A 16369-nucleotide genomic window follows, 5' to 3' on the forward strand; every position below is an offset into this window, starting at 1 on the left:
ATGAATTCTATGGACAGAAGGTCCACTGAAGATAAGTCCTTAAGTGCTGGTATGGTACTGAGTAGCCGTAGTAAATTCCCTCTGTTCAGGATGTCAAATGGGCCCTTTGATTGGTACTCCGGAGTAAAGAGGATGCTGGTAGAGTGGTCCTCTGGATGATATAGCAGAGGGATTAGCTGATTATTCGGGGCTTGAGGACTTAAATTGTTACGGTCAGAGTGAGGCTGGATTCCAATAGGATTCTCTCCAAAGGTGAGAGTTGTTGAAACGGGCACAAAAAAATCTGTGATAATACCAGCTGTTGTGAGTAAAGACTTAGTTTGAGGGCTCTGGAGTCGTGGATCCGCCAGCTCTTGGGAACGGTAACTTACACAGGTGGGGATGGATGAGTCATCCCGCGCGGGATCCGAGATTTTAGTTGGCTGTACTGTTACAGGATCAGATGTCTGTGGCAGAATAAGGGGGCTTTCCTTAGTCACATTGCAGAGACAATGTTTGTCGGATTTATGTTGGGATCCGGTTCTACCGTCGGATGCGACTCTGCCCTCCTCCAACGTGGAAGCAGTAAGACTTGCTTTTACGGATACTCCATTGGGGGAAAGTCCGAGGGCCATAGGAAGTGGATCCTTTCTAATAGGGCTTGCTGCATTAGGACTCCCGGCCAGCTGTTCAGATTTTTTTCTTGATTGAAAGAGTGGGTAGACTTCTGGTATACTTATTGGTGTTTGTTTTTTCCGGCCTTTCCTTTTCAGCTGATGCCGCCCTTTCACTTAGAGGGGTTGCTTGCTGGCATTTTGAGGAGAAGAGGAACAAATTGCCGTGTGGGCCAGTTCCAGTGGCAGACCCCCTGAAGGCGACTCCGGTGAGACTTTATCAGTGGAGCTCGCTGCAGTTGACCCTCCTATTGGTGCTACGTGAGCGGCTGTTCCGCCCGGGTTAATACACTGGGGCCTTGCGTTTGTCTCTTTTGGCAGCCCTTCTAATAGGCTGGATATGATTTCTGGAAGTGCTGCAAGTTTGTCAATAATGGGACCGCAACTACATGCCAGCTTTGCCTCCTGCTGAGCCCTGCTGATTAGCGAGTTTAACTGGCCGAGCTTGTCGTCTATCCTCCCTACAAAGACAGCAAGAGTGTCTAAAAGAGACAGCTGTAGGTCCATTTTATCTGATTGAAAATGGAGTGTTTCAACAGTTCGTTGCATAGTGTTGAGCAGGATGTCCCACGTTTTTGACACTTCTGTTGTTTGTGAACTTTTTGGTGGCCCCTTGTCGATATCCCTTTTGTTGGGCGTTAAAAACAGTGAGGAGTTCGGCAGGGAGATTGAATTTGAGAGGGCACCCTCCTGAGTTGGACCCAGTCTAAAGTCCTGGATGTTATTTGGTGGTTCCACCTTTGGTGAAGCTGGGTTCATAAGCGTAGATGGAATATATGTGGCAACTAGATCGGCCCATTCTTGCGAGCCCAAATAGGTTGTATTGACGAGGCCGTCGCTCCCTAGGTTTGGTCTGTTCGGCCGGTCCTCTTTACTGTGATCTAGCTGGTCTTTTACTGCACCTTCTGGGGGCTGTGAATGGGATCTTATATTGTCCGTTTGGGCCAGATGGCTTTTATCTACAGTCGGCAAGCTGTTTGGGTTGCATATGTCATCGCTGCTCAGGGCTTCTTGCCCTTGGTTGAACTCCACACCGCTACTGGTACTGGTGAAAGAATTGTGCGTGAAAGGATTATGTGTCTGACTTGATGCACATAGGGATAAGGCTGTTGGTGCCAAGATGGCATTTGGGACCATAACAGGGGAAAGTAGATGGAAGACAGACGTTGTCCCCCGGTCACCTGCTGGGGATGATGAAGATCTAGAAATGGCCTTATTGAAAGTCTCACGATCGACCAAGGCCCCTGTTGCCCCTGCTGTCACTGGACTCAAAGCTTGTTGACTGGCCAATATGGGAGAATGAGATGAAGTGCAGCTGACTTGCTGCGGAGATTGAGCAAAAAGCGGGTCCCCCGGGGATAGGGGAAGAAGTGAATCCTGGAGGCCCTGAATTTTCCCGCTAGACGAGAAAATAGTGGAAAAAGGATCTTTCATGAAGTTACATTTTGATGTCATTTTAGGCTGTCGCAGGTTGGGACGAGAGATCGCAGCCCGCGACACTCCATCGCTGGACGCTCCAGGTTCTCCAGGTTCTCCTTGAGTCGCTGCCCAACTCCCGCTAACTTCTTTGACATTTTCTATTTCGGTGGTGCTTAATGTGGTCTCCAGCTTTGCCTTTGACTTGGTTTTTGATTTGAGTTTCGGCTTACTTTCCAGGTGGACCCTTTTCTTTCCCGACCTCATGTTGAATTTGCTGGCCTTCTGTGGCGCTGTCAGAGGTAGTCACTCCCAGCGATATAAGGGGAATAAGGGGTCAGAATGTTGTAGTGCTGGGTGACCTGTGAGTCTCTTGACTTTGTCCTTGCTTGCTGCCCAGCTTGCTACCCAGCTTGCTGTGCAAGGTCTTTGCTCGCTAGGCCCCAAGGACTGAGATTGAGGCTTGAGGCTAAGGGAGAGTCTGAAGCTGAGGCTGAGGATTGGACTGAGGATTGGACTGAGGCTGAGGCTGAGACTGGGAGACTAGGGACTAGAGGGCTGGGCTTGCAGGCCTGACCTGAGCGCCTGTCTCCCGGCTAGCTGACAGGTGTGGCATGTATCGTTCTGTCCAAGTTGATAAGTGAGCGAGCCACAAAGAACTGGTGAAGCTTTAACAGGCTATAATAATTTTGATGGCTAACAGGTTTTAGTCTAGAGCAAGATGGGAGTAAAGCATGATGGAATGTCAATAGGTGGGAGGATTAAGAGAAACCACTAACCTCCCCTTATTTAGCTGGTGATTTGCTGGTTCCCCGCTGTGTTGTTATATAGGGTTCACAGCCCCTGCATCCTTTTTCGTGGGTTGCAGCCGGTGTTTTCCGTGGGACTCAGCGGGTCTTAATGTGGTTCCACAGATCCACGGTTCCCCGGCTCGTGGAAATTGCGACACGCCTTCCCCTTGCCTTCCTGATGCACGTCCCCCGATCTCTGGTTTCCAATGATAATCCCAGGCTCATCTGCTGCAGCTGCTGATGTGCCTCCCTGAAACCCCCGAATCACAGAGTCACTGGGAGGGCGCTCAGTTGAGTTTTAGGTTGCTCTAGGCGCTCACGACCAACCAGCAGTCACTTTGCTTGTGCTTATCCCCCCCCCGCAGGAGGCTCGAGGTGGATTGTAAGAGCCCTCAGCATGCAGGGGCCAAGCCGTGCCGAGCCGTTAACGTGGCCGAGCCTGGCCGAGACTGGACTAGAGCCGGGGCTGGACCCCCCCCCTCCCTTCTTCACTCACGCGGCTCAACTGTATGCGGCTTCAAATGCACAGGAGCCGCGGAGAGGGAGGAGGTGCCGGGAGCCTCTGCGGCTCGGTGATCCCGGTGAGCAGGTGAGCAGAGCCGGAGCAAGTGTAGAATGGATACGGGTGCGGGAGGCGTGGGCGGGTGAGCTTTCCCGCAAGCTTCCACAGGCGGCTCAGGCAGCTCCGGTAGCTCCGGTAGGTCAGCGAACTCTGGCAGGGGTTTAGGGGTTTAGGGGTTCAGGAGGTTCAAGCAGCGGCCCCCTCTACGGCGGGAAAGAGCGATGGTAATGCCGAACAGCCGTGCTGTGAGATTCGCTCGGACTGGCGTTCTGGCGTTCAGCCCTCTGGTGCTCTCTGCAGGAATGTGATAGAGTATCCTGCTGCCCTCCTCAGCTGCTGCGACTCCAGAAAATGTAATAAAAGCATCTTTAAAATGTTTTTCATCTATAGTTTTACTCCTTTTACTACTTTTTTTTAAAGAAAACTACTTACCTTAAGCAAAACTTTAAAGTATTTATATATCTGTTTCAGTCCTTCCAAAATCACACAGGAGTTGCAACTCCCCTGAGACACAACGCAACAGATCTCACAAAAAAAAGGTACAAATATAAGCTACATATTACTGTAGACACCTCACAACCAACTTAAAAAACCTTAGAAATTCACTAAAAAACAAAAGGATTACAAGGTCTTTATAGATAGAAAATATAATTGATACAAAACTGTGGTAAATTAGGAAACATTATTTAAAAAACCTTAGAAATTCTCTAAAGAATTTAAAGGTTACAGGGATTTTTATAGTAGGGAGAGAAAATACAAAAACCTTAGAAATTCAGTAAAGAATCCAAAGGTACCAGGGTTAATTATAGTTAAGAAATAACATTTAAAAATATGCAGAAGTTAACTGAAAAAACTATTTCTGGGATGTCATAGTTAGGAAATTACATTAAAAAAACTTTGAAATTCACTGAAAAAAAAAGGTTACAAAGATGTTATAGTTAGGCTCAGATTTCACTTGTGCAAAACAAGTGAAATTCCGTAGTTATAATTACCTGAGCTAACTATACCCTATGCCCTGCAATGCACTGCTTATGATCTCACATATTACATCAGTCATGACATTGTCAGTGACATTACTGATGCCATCACTGATGACATCTCAATAGACAACATTGATTACATCAGCCTCAGAACCAGTCACACACCCACTCACACCTCTATATAACCTCTCATACACCTACTTACACACTCACATAACCACTCACCTGCCCATTCATATGCCCATGCAAGTACTCACACAAGCACTCACTCATCCACAGAGTCACTCAGATACCCACTCACTCACTCACTCATACTGCCACTCACATACCTTCTCATACACCTATAGAGCCACTAAGACACCCACTCACACACAGATACATGCAGTCACACAGCCACTCACATAATATGTACAGATGGTATACTAATTAAACGTTTTTAGTAGCTTAGTATACATGTTTTACAATCATAAACTCTTAAAAAATACTTACATTCACTGGATGATGTCATCAGTGATGTCATCAGTGATGCCATTTCAGATGTCATTAGTGATATCACCAGAGAAGTCACTGACCATGTCTTGAGTGATCAAATATGTGAGGTCACATGCAGTGCATTGCGGGGGCATACATTTAAGTTAGCTCAGGTAACTATTACTACTGATTTCGATGGTTTTTTATGTGCAAAATCTGAACCTAACAATAATGTCCCTGTAATCTTTTGTTTTGTTAGCGAATTTCCAAGTTTTTCAATTCTATTTCCTAATTATAACGTCCCTGTTTCCTTTGTCTTTTTTCAGTGAATGTCTAAGGTTTTTTAAATTGCATTTACTAACTGTACCCTGTAACATCTGAGAGCGTATGTGCGAGTGACTGTATTGGTTGGAGAGTGGGTGTGTGAGTAGCTGTCCACAGTTTTACACAAAATGTCTAACTAACTCGAGTACTTTCTATTAGTTAATTAGTCTCATTGGGTAAATGCCTAGTACTTATGCTACACTACAGCTGTGTAAGTCTCCAGTGATGTTTAATTTCTGAATTGTGATTGTTCCACCTGTGTCTTCACCCTGAAATCTGTGATAACATGATTCCTCCTATAGAGGCCTCTTGTTAAGCTGTCCATCATCCTGGCAAAAGGTAGGAAGACCATTGCATACTGCTAAGGTAGACGTGGCAGTGCCGAACCTGCAGAGCTTCCAAGTGATTTACCCATTTATATACTGGTAGTAGTTTAAAGGGAGAACCATGAACTCTGCTCTCACCAGGTAAGGACAAGAAATAACTCACTTGTGACATTCACTACACTGCGCTCCAATATATCAATAATGAATTCACTGTCAACAAGGATTTCAGATAGTTTTTCAATATGGATTTCACCAAGAAAATACTCTTGTTTTGTCTTCATCAAGTCAAGAAAGTTAGCATAATTTCTCCTTTACAGAAGTGGAGTTCAACTGGAGCACCTGCGTTGTTTATATATGTAAGTGTTTCTTGTTAAGATTTAATTTCTTTACAAATTAAGCAGGTTCTCATGCCAGGTCCCCCTACAACTGTTTTCTTGCCCAGCTTGCTACAGTTCGCTTGCTGTCTGTCTACCTGCTACTCCCTGTTTGTCCCTCCTCTGCTCATTTCTTGCTTTTCTGCCCTCTATTTTGCCCTTTCTGCTAATTTTTTCTGCTCTCTGTTTTGCCTCTTTTGCCACACGTTTTTCTGTCCTCTATTTTGCCTTTCCTGCTCATTTGTCTGTCCTCCATTTTGCCTTCACTATTCATTTTTCTGCCCTCTGTTTTGCCCTCTTCTGCTCTATTTTGCCTTTTTTGCTTAATTTTCTTCCCTCTGTTTTGCCATTTCTGATCGTTTTCTGCCCTCCATCTTGCCTTGTCTGCTTGTTTTTGCCCTCTGTTTTTCCTTCTTCTGCTCTATTTTGCCTTTTTGGCTTGTTTTTCTTGCCTCTGTTTTGTCTCTTCAGTTAGTTGTTCTGCCCTCCGTCATTTTGCCTTTTCTGCTAATTTTTCTTCCCTTCATTTTGGCTTTTTGGCTCTTTTTTCTCCCCTCTGTTTTGATCTCTTCTGCTATGCTTTGCCTTGTCTAGCCTGTTTTGCCCTTTCTGCTGTTTTGCCTTTTTTGCTTGTTTTTCTACCATCTTATTTGCCTTTAGTGCAACAGTGAAAGTGGGCCTTCTGGCTACCTGAATGGGCTGATTTCAGCCCTGGGGATCCGCCCTCTGGGCTCAGGCCAAAATTCAATCGGGTACACGGAGCCATGTGTCCCTACTCCCCAGGTCTAATTTTGTACTAGGGATCCCATTCACCTGGGTGCCCTGGCCATTCCCAGGGAACACAGTGTGCTTTAATGGGGACCACGGAAAGAGCCCTAATGCCCCCACAGTCCCAGACAACTCCCTGCCTCCTGCAGTAGTCAGCATTGCTCCAGCATGCAGGGAGCTGCTAAACATGAAAATTCCACTGCCAGCTAGCTGGAGCAGTTTGACAGCTCCTGCTTGCTGGGAACATAGTTAGTGTTTGCTCTCACTTAGTGGGAACTGTCACAGCTCCTTCCAAGCAAAGGCAAACTGCTATCTCCAAAGGGTGGGCATCTCGGGAGATATCAGGAGCCAACCCTGGGGTATGGTGGTCCCCAGGGCCTTTAATTGTTCCAGGAGGGCGGCAATGCGGCCACCCTTTTTAAAATAGACTAGGCCAGCACCTACGAGGTAGTGGGTCCTTGGGCCTGGCTGGGTCCACGGACCCCCTTAGTATTTATTTTGCCTCCGGTAGGTGGTGGTCCCCAGGGCTTATGTAAACCCCAGTGGGTGGGGTTCAAACTGCCCCCTCCTTTGTTTTAAATGAAGCCCATGTGAGTTATTGGTCACTGGGCTCCTAGAGCCCGATGGAGGGTGGTCCCAAGGCCCCCTTCTTAATTTCAGTGAGGCCCTGGGCAGGTGGTGGTTCCCAGGGCTCAAAATGGGCTCAAAAACAAGCGATAGAGCCAAGACTGTTTGATTTTTTATTTTTGCCATGAATCTGTGAATCAGTTGTGATTTTCATAGCAAATGTTTTTGAAAATATGTGTTTTCGCCCTGTGGGGTCCCTGGGGGACATCAGCACCAGACTTAGGGAGTCACAGTATCCATACCCTGCCCCCTTATCTTTATTTTTCATGTTTTTGTCTGGGCCGCAGCTGAGTCTGAGTCCCAAGGTGGCTACCAACACTTCCTGGTAGAAGTGCTGGCAGCCAATCTCTGAACAAGATCGGGAGGATTTGCGGAGGTGTCACGTCCCCACATATGCAAATTTAGTTTTCTTTTAATAACTTTAAAACTACTGAACGGATATACAACACATAACAAAAGGCAGTGTTTCAGGACCAAGAGCTAGTTTTATGCCAAATGTGTTATGATTCCATTCAGAAGTTCGGTGTGTAGTTGTGTTCAAAATCCTTATGGGAACTGCTAATTTTTGACCCACCTTTTTCTCGGTCCCCCGCTTGTTCCATTTGATCCGGAACACCTCCTGCTGCTCAATACAGAATTTTGCTGGCACAGCAGCCATTTAATAGGGTATCTCTGCCAGGTCAGAGATTACACCTGGTAATTCAGTACGATAAGCATAACAGCCATTATATTTGACCTGTGAGCACGGATTTATGGTGACGCAGGGAGAGTTCTTAGCTGAGCCGTCCTGAACATTGTGGCTTCAGGTAAAAAAAAAAAACAACAAGAAACAGTATAATCGCCCTGACGAAGTTCTTGTGTAAAAAGAATGAAACGCGTTGGCTGCCTGGTGCTTTGTTTCAAATTAAAAAGAAGAATAAAGAAACCTGCACATTGCTAATATTGGATGGACATTCATAAATTACTTTTTTTGGGGGGATTTTTGAATTGGGGGGTGCAACCTACAGTTGGTAAAAAACGAGTACAGATTATGTCACAGAAAAGGCTTTCTACAAATAAGCAACATGTACAGCATCTTCTCAGAAATAAAACATGTAAAAAAATTGCTAAACAAAGATTGCTAAAACATACAAAATTTAAAAGAAATAGAGTCATTCTAAAAGCAAAACAAGGAGTAAGTAAGAATGATATTCACAATCTAAGCAAACTAAAATCATTTACAAATATACCAATTCAAATGTTCTTTCCTAAATAAAATAAAAGTTAAAAACTATTAATAAAAAACATGATCCGAATTAAAAAATGTACATCAATTTTGATTCCAGTGTCAAAGGACTCCAAGATCCATTCAGCATCTGCGAATGATATTTCCCCCATACCCTCGCTGATTAGTTCCAAAGAACAAATGGGGTCAGCACCTTCAGTCACCACTGAAGGTGTGTCATCCTGCAGTAATATCGCTTTAGAAGAGCTGGGATCCAGGAACTCAGGAGCTGAAGCATCCATATCTCAGGAGAAGCATGGCTTATGGTAGGCATCAGGAAGCAATGGCAGTCTCATGGGACATCTACGAAAATGGGTCCTCATCAGTCACATCAGCAGATCCATGTCCATATATTGTACCAATTGCATTGCAAGGCAGATGTTGAGTGCACACTGGAAAGGGCACCACAGACATTGAAAACAGGCTGCACACAAGTGAACCAGACAGGTCTAAAGATTAGGAACCAGTCCGAGTTCAGTTCCTAAAGCAAGGACACACCAAAAACTGTATCATGTGGAAAAACCATCACCCTTTGACTTTGAGGTGAAATATCCATTGCGGAGTAGCAAAAATAGAACCAAAATACCACAACTCAGGTATAACACAAGTGGTATATTTCCAAAAACACTAAAAACATAGAATGTATGAAGGACGGTATCACTCCAAAATGGGCTGAAATGTGCTAACAAATCCAGACCCAACCACTTTTAAAAAGTGCAGCACGCCAGCAGTGCTAGAAGCATTAAAAATGCATTGCACAAAGTTACCAAAATGGCGAGGCAAGTTTGTGAATTGTAGTAAATGAATTTAGGAGGATGACCTTGCTACTTGAAGTTCAAAGGTTTCATGGGCAGATGTAAGTCCCACATCCTTCTGAAACAATAATGAATTTAGTCTGCTTCATTTGTCAGTTAACCTACTTGCTTGGAACGGATGGCCAGATATTTCACAACTTGTAATGTCCAGCTCAACCCCATGATTGACATAAACTGACTCTGCCCATGGTGTAATGAAGACATGCTATTTTGTATAATGTCACTTGCAGCTGATACAATGTTATTCAAATTGTAAATACGTGTTGACAACATATTCATGCCATTATCAAAAACATCAAGTGCCTTTTCCAAATTAGCTTTATGAATTTACCTTAAACGAGCACCAGCTTGCATTTGTGATAATTTCCGAATTTCATTATAGGGAGCATACATATTTATTTTGGAGCATGGAGACCTAGGACCTAACAATTAATCTTGCAAATCCATGTCCTCCAAACGTAGAGAAAGATGTTATTGTACCGCAGACAAAGTGGAGTGTTGCAACCATTGCTTTCATGACTTTCTTACGCAATAGGTAGAAACAACCCCTGAGTGTTGGGACTGGGTGTAACAAGGGTCTGGTGTGCTAGCTTTAAAACCCTATGTTCAGTTCAGAAAACATGCATTACAACCATTTGTGTCCACTGGCCACAATAACTATCCATCAAGACCTGATAAGTTTTTACCATTTTGCACCATACCCCTGAGCTGTTCCTTAGAGTAATTAAATAAGTGTTGCCAATTCTCCAAGTGGGCAATTGAGGGAGTGCTGGGCAAATTCATTTTTTTACATTTTGGCTAGACCCAGTAGTCTGCTGCACTGTCTAAAAAATCATTTGTTTTGGAATAAAAAAAACTCTAAACAACATTTCTGTGCCCTGCACTTGCTAATGTTTGCTTTCTAGTCTGATTTTGAATCAATTTTATATTTCCTATAGTCATAGCTTTTAAGGGCCAGTTGGGAAAAAATGAATTTGAACAAATCAAATTTGTTTGAGTTAGCATATTTTTCTTTGCCTCTGAGACTGGATCTATAGGATTTTGTCCATAAAAATATGCAAATATTTCCCTGTATCTTTTGGAGGTACCCACTGGTGGAGCCGGGCAATGTTCCTATTGTGTAAAATTGAAACTGTACGTGGAATACAAACTTGTAAGTAAAGATGTGCACAGCGATGATAAGGAAACATTGTTCCATAATTAACAGAGGTAAGATACAAATCTTCACTTTCAAATGCAGTTTAATATTCATACTTTGTGAGTATTGAGGTAACTGTTTTCACATCCCAATCATCAGACACATATCCAGGGGTAATCATGTACCCCACCACAACCTCAAACACTTAATGAATCTGCAGTGTCTTTGTAGGACCAAAAATAAATGAACGAACTGTACAGATTATGTCGCAGGAACGGCTTTCTAAAAACAAGCAACATGTAAAAATAATATAGCTAATTGAAGTCTGCTAAAATGTGTAAAATATAAAATTAAGATGAAGAACCAAACTGGATCCAAGAAGTCCTCATTGCAGTACACCCCTTCCCTCTCACTCTGCAGGGACCTATGATCCAGATTTCACACATGCACATGCGTGTATGTGGCTGTGTGTCTTGAGTGGATATGTCACTAGATGTATGTGAACATGGGTGTGTGAGTGTCTAAGAGGGTGTGTGAGTGTTTGTGAGTGGATGTAGGAGTGGTTCTCTGGGTCGGTACATGGATGTGTGAGTGGCAATAAGAGTCTGTAAATGGGTCTGTGAGCGGCTTCTGGTTCTCTGATTGTGTGTGGTAGTGGCTGTCTGGGTGTCTGAGTGGGTGTGTCAATGCTTTTTTGGTTTGTGTTCTCTAAGTAGGTGTGTGAGTGGCTTTATATGTATGTGAGTGGCTGTGGGAGTGATTGTGTGGATCTGTAAGTGGGTGTGCGAGTGTGTGTGTGGGGGTGCCTGTGTTGCTCTGGGAGTATGTGTGTTGTTCACTGGGTCTCTGAGAGATGTCTCAGTGACTGTATAGGTGTGTGAGTGGCTGTATGGATGTGTGAGTAGCTATGTGAGTAGTTATGAGGATATGTGAGAGAATGTGTAAGTGGGTCAGTGAGTTGATGTATGTTTTTTTATTTAGGGTCTGGATCCACAGATCTGCTGCCACGTCTCACAATGGAGCATAACTACTAATTGGCATATTTATCTTTCCAGAAAGGCCATATTTAAGATGCAGGAACATGTACCAATGACATGGAAAGTTAAATGTCACGTAGGGACTGCAGCACAAATTGTGCCAATCATTGGTTGTCAGGTAAATTATGGATTGAGGCCTACATATGTGGTCTAACAACTGTATATGTTAAAGCAGTAGGCAAACCTGACAAAATACTCAGCATTGAAAGGAAGAAAACCTACTTCTAAGCAGTCATTATGTCACCCTTGTTTCGGCCTTGAAAGCCCTGAGTTATTAAGGAGACTAATAATTAAAAGTAAAACATGTTAGAATCTCATACAAATAGAAAAAAACAGTGGCAACTATGTTTAATGTTCGCACATCCATCAGTTTTTGCATACTATTATCAATATCCAATCTCATGAGTAGCAACACAAAGTCCTGTACAGTGGTGCTCACAGGGTGACAACACTCAGCCACCTATAATGCATCTTGCCGTACTGTAAAAGAGTTCAGACAACTTGTACCAAATGAAAGTCAAGCACACACACTGTTTCTCTGTGATCCATGATAAGAAAGTCCAAAGTGGGCAAAGATGACATTACGTTTTTTATTCACAATCAGGTGGTACATGTTATGATTGGTTCCGCCAACACGAAGCAGCCGACACTGGTTTCATTCACTTTTTCAAAGCTTCAAAATCATAAATCCCAATTAACAGAAATTTGATTGTATAAACCTAAAGCTTATATCCAGTCCATGTGTCAATGTGCCACCATGAGGAAAGAGCCCCAGAAAAAGAAAAATCTGTTGTTCTTTAAAAAAAAGCACTATCCCACCATGTGCCTAATCAATCATGGTTTCACGGTGTGCAACATAATCCAATCTTCAGATAATACCATGTTCATCCCCCACGGGGAGAAAATCAAAGAAGGATCCACTAGTACAAGCTTGCCACTTGTGAAAAATCCAATACGTTCAAATGACCATGCCAAAAATAATTACAAATTACCTAAATTAATGTCCAACAAGAAATATATATCATGAAATTCATGACCATGATGTGGAAATAAGGTAGAACACGCAGATCCAAGATGGCGGAGTGAGGATCTGCTGTGAGCAGCTCGTCCGGGGCTTCTCTCTTACTATCCCCACTAAGTGACTCGGTTTGGCGCTCATGACTGGGCTGCAGCATTGCTTTGCAGGCGGTACATTTCTCCTCTAAGAAGAGATTAGACAGCGAAGCATAGCGAAGCGCAGAAAGAAGAAAAAGCGAGAAGGAAGGAAGCGAGACACTCCGTGAGAAGAAGCAGCCACAGCGCTACCTACGAGCATTATCACGAGATACGCTGCTGATGCTTACCGCCACTGCTACTGCCGAACTCTTCAGGCGGACGATTTGCGGTCTGCTTAGGGAATCAGGGCTCGGCTGGTCGGGGCTTTATTCCCGGATTGTGAACACCTGGTGGAGGAAAGGGATGTCTCCGAAGAGGCCCCCACGGACTACTCGAAATAGCAGACACCCAGCTGGAGACGCGGGTGCTGCGGGAGATTTACCTCTTTTTCCGGCTGTGGCTGTGGCTTTCCCTCCGGCTACAAAAACATTAATAAATAATGCTCAAAACAACGCCCAAATGCCTGTAGTTTCTAGCGTCCTAACGACTTCAGACGCTTCTGGGATTGCTTTACTGCAGAATGACAAAGGAGGCACGGCGAGAGAAGTCAGTGAGAAGAAAAAAACGAAAATCGTCAATCTGCTACTGCTGAAGCGCTTACAGCTGCCCCTGAGCTGCCAGGTGATCAGCGCCAGGTCAGCATGGACTCTGACCCAGAGAACCAGGTACAGAACTCCCCTAACCTACCCCCTGCTGTGCCCTTAAAAAAAGCTAACCAGAGTGCTGCCAGAGTACAGGCTTAAACTAAGTTACTGACAAAAGCAGGAGGGGGAGCAGGGGGAGGGGACCCTATAAGTGCAAATCTGAGCTCAGAGACTGAGAACAGGAATGAGGCTGTCAGCGCAGGGGGGCGGAGCGACAGTACATTTATGCCTAAAAAAAACTACACATCCGGTGAATAATAATAAATTGTCTGCCTCTACAAAGAAGGACAAAGCAGACGCAGATGCAGATGGGCCTCTGCTCAATCAGAACCTACAGGGTCAGATACTCTCTGGCGATACTATGGCCCCAACTCCTTTCGCCAAACTAAACAACGCCGCCTTGATGGAAACTGTAGAAGCAGAAGCAGGGGCTGAATCTGGTGGACAAGCTGGTGGGTTGGCGGAGGCGGAGGTGGTTATGGATCAGACAGAGCAAGGCTCATTTGAAGATATTGAAGACATTGATACAGAAACTGAAGATGAAAGGGGAGAGAAGGGCGAAAAGGGGGTCTCTCTGAACAATGTAATAAAAGCACGTACTAAAAAAGGGCGAAAACAGAAAATAAAACCGAAGGCAAAGAAGTCCGGCAAAGGTGGTAGCATATTGAACAAACATATGATAAATAACTGTCAAACTTCGATTAAAGCTTTACAGAACCAAAGCCCATTAAGAAGGTGGATCGAGGCAAAGGGGCTAGTCAAAAATATGACTCAGAGTCTCTCAGGGGGGAGCCCTACAGAATCTATACCTAATAAAGAGACTCTACCTGACTCTGCTAGATCTTTTAATTTAGATTCTTGCCCCTCAGACATTCCACTAAACCTACCATCTAGTACACTCAACACATCTTATGTACCATTGCCTGTTTCTGCACCTGTGATGATGTCTGAATCTGAGCCTACTGCGGAATTACCTACAGAAGAAGCTGACATGGTACAACTTACTGCAACCCCTATTGCAGTAATAGCAGCCCCAACCACTCGTCCTTCTTTAGAACCTTCTTCTCTTACCAATGTGGAGATAAATAAACATATAAATATTTCTGAACAAAGCTCAAGTCAAGAATCAGCCGATCCTACCTCTTTAGATATAATACTACAACTATTGAGCAACCAACGGGCAGAAGCACAGGAACACTATATGCAACTAAGGGAGGACAACAGCAAAGTCCAATCTACTCTACAAGAACTTTCCTCTAAATTTAGGGGGTTCTCGCAAGATATTGAGGAATTACAACAACGGGTGGTCTCGCTGGAAGAAACTAATTTAGAGACAATATCTGCAACTGATAAACACAAAATGCAACTTGTTACACTTCAACAAAAAGTTGAAGATTTGGAGAATCGTCAGAGACGCTCTAATCTCAAACTTTTTGGCGTGCCGGAGGGCGCAGAAGGCGCTGACTCGAGGGCGTACCTAGTAGGTCTATTCCAGAAAGCCTTCCCTGATTTAGCAGATTGGGACTGGGATTCACAAATCCAGCGAGCTCACCGCCTTCCTTTGATACAGAGAAATAGGGAGAGCCGATTCCCACGCCCCTTTCAAATCTCTTTGGAAATTTTCTATTACGCCAGGCCATATGGCAGAGGGCACGCCCTAATACTCCTGTAGTTATTGGTGAGTTTTCAATCTTTGCCCGCTCCGACCTCAGCAAAGAAACAATGGACAGACGCTGGATGCTCCGAAATCTAATAGATCCTATAAAATCTAGCGGAGGCCAGGCATTTCTCCAAGAACCAGCACGGCTCAAAGTTATCAAAGACGGCCACACACACTTTTTTCTTGAAGTTAAAGAAGCAGAGGCGTACTTAGCCGACATTGACATGGGCAAGAACAAGAACAAGAATAAGACTAAGAATTAGCTTAGATAAATTTACTTACTTCATCTACTTTCTCTTTGTAGTCTAATAATTATTAGAAATCACCACTACTTAGCACTTGGGCTGTAAGGGACGACGACACAACTTACTCAAATTGTCTAATTTTGTTTAGTTAATATCTCTTCTTTTTACTGTAACTTTTGTAACTTTTAAGCAGCTAAATGTCAAATGCCAAATGCCTAGGCTACCTTCTATATATATTTGCCGACAAACTCTAAACAGTATAAATAGGGGATGGGAGAGATTCCCTGGGCGACTTGCCACGCAGCTGCCCTTTCAGCGGCAGCAGATGCAGAGGGATGGTTCTTCCCCGGCTGGGGTAAGAACTAGGGGGGTGGGGGGTTGGAGGGTGGGAGTCTCCGCAATATGGGGGGTTGAGGGTGGGAGGGGAAAAATTATGAAAACTTGTTTGCAGGCTGAGGGGGATGAGAGGTTGGTTGCATACTATGAAGCCAGAATCTTTTTGTACGCTAACAACACTAAAAATATGCTATATATGAGGTTAAGCGGATATCATGAAATTTACTTTGGAAAATTTAAGACATGCTTAAAAACTAAGGAATTCATCTTTTTATTTTTCTAGATGTATGAAATAAAATGCTTAGCTTGGAACGTAGCCGGGCTCAATAGTAAGAATAAAAGGTGCTTGGTTAAAGAGGAATTGAAAATGCATAACCCCCATATTATTTTATTATCTGAAACACACATCGCGGGGAAAGATAAAAAACTTCTTAAACATCTGGGGTACGACATCATAGTTTGCTCTGCTTTTGGACAATCTACAAGAGGGGTGGCTATACTTAAAGACATGCGATTCAGGGCCGAGACAATACAGACTTTTTGTGGCAAAGATGGCAGATGGGCAATAGCGCAGATAAGCTGCGAAAATGTCAAATACGTTTTATGTGTGGTTTATGGTTGCAATATAGATGAGCCTGCTCTCTTTGATCATTTGAATGTTAAACTTTTGGGCTTGGAGGGAGAACTTATCATTATGGGGGATTTTAATTGCGTCATGGATTACAGAACTGATACAACCAGCTCTGGTCGATATCAAAGGATGCATAAAACGAGATCATCAAT

Source organism: Lissotriton helveticus, chromosome 2_1, assembly GCF_964261635.1.
Source record: "Lissotriton helveticus chromosome 2_1, aLisHel1.1, whole genome shotgun sequence".
Classification (NCBI taxonomy): Eukaryota; Metazoa; Chordata; class Amphibia; order Caudata; family Salamandridae; genus Lissotriton; species Lissotriton helveticus.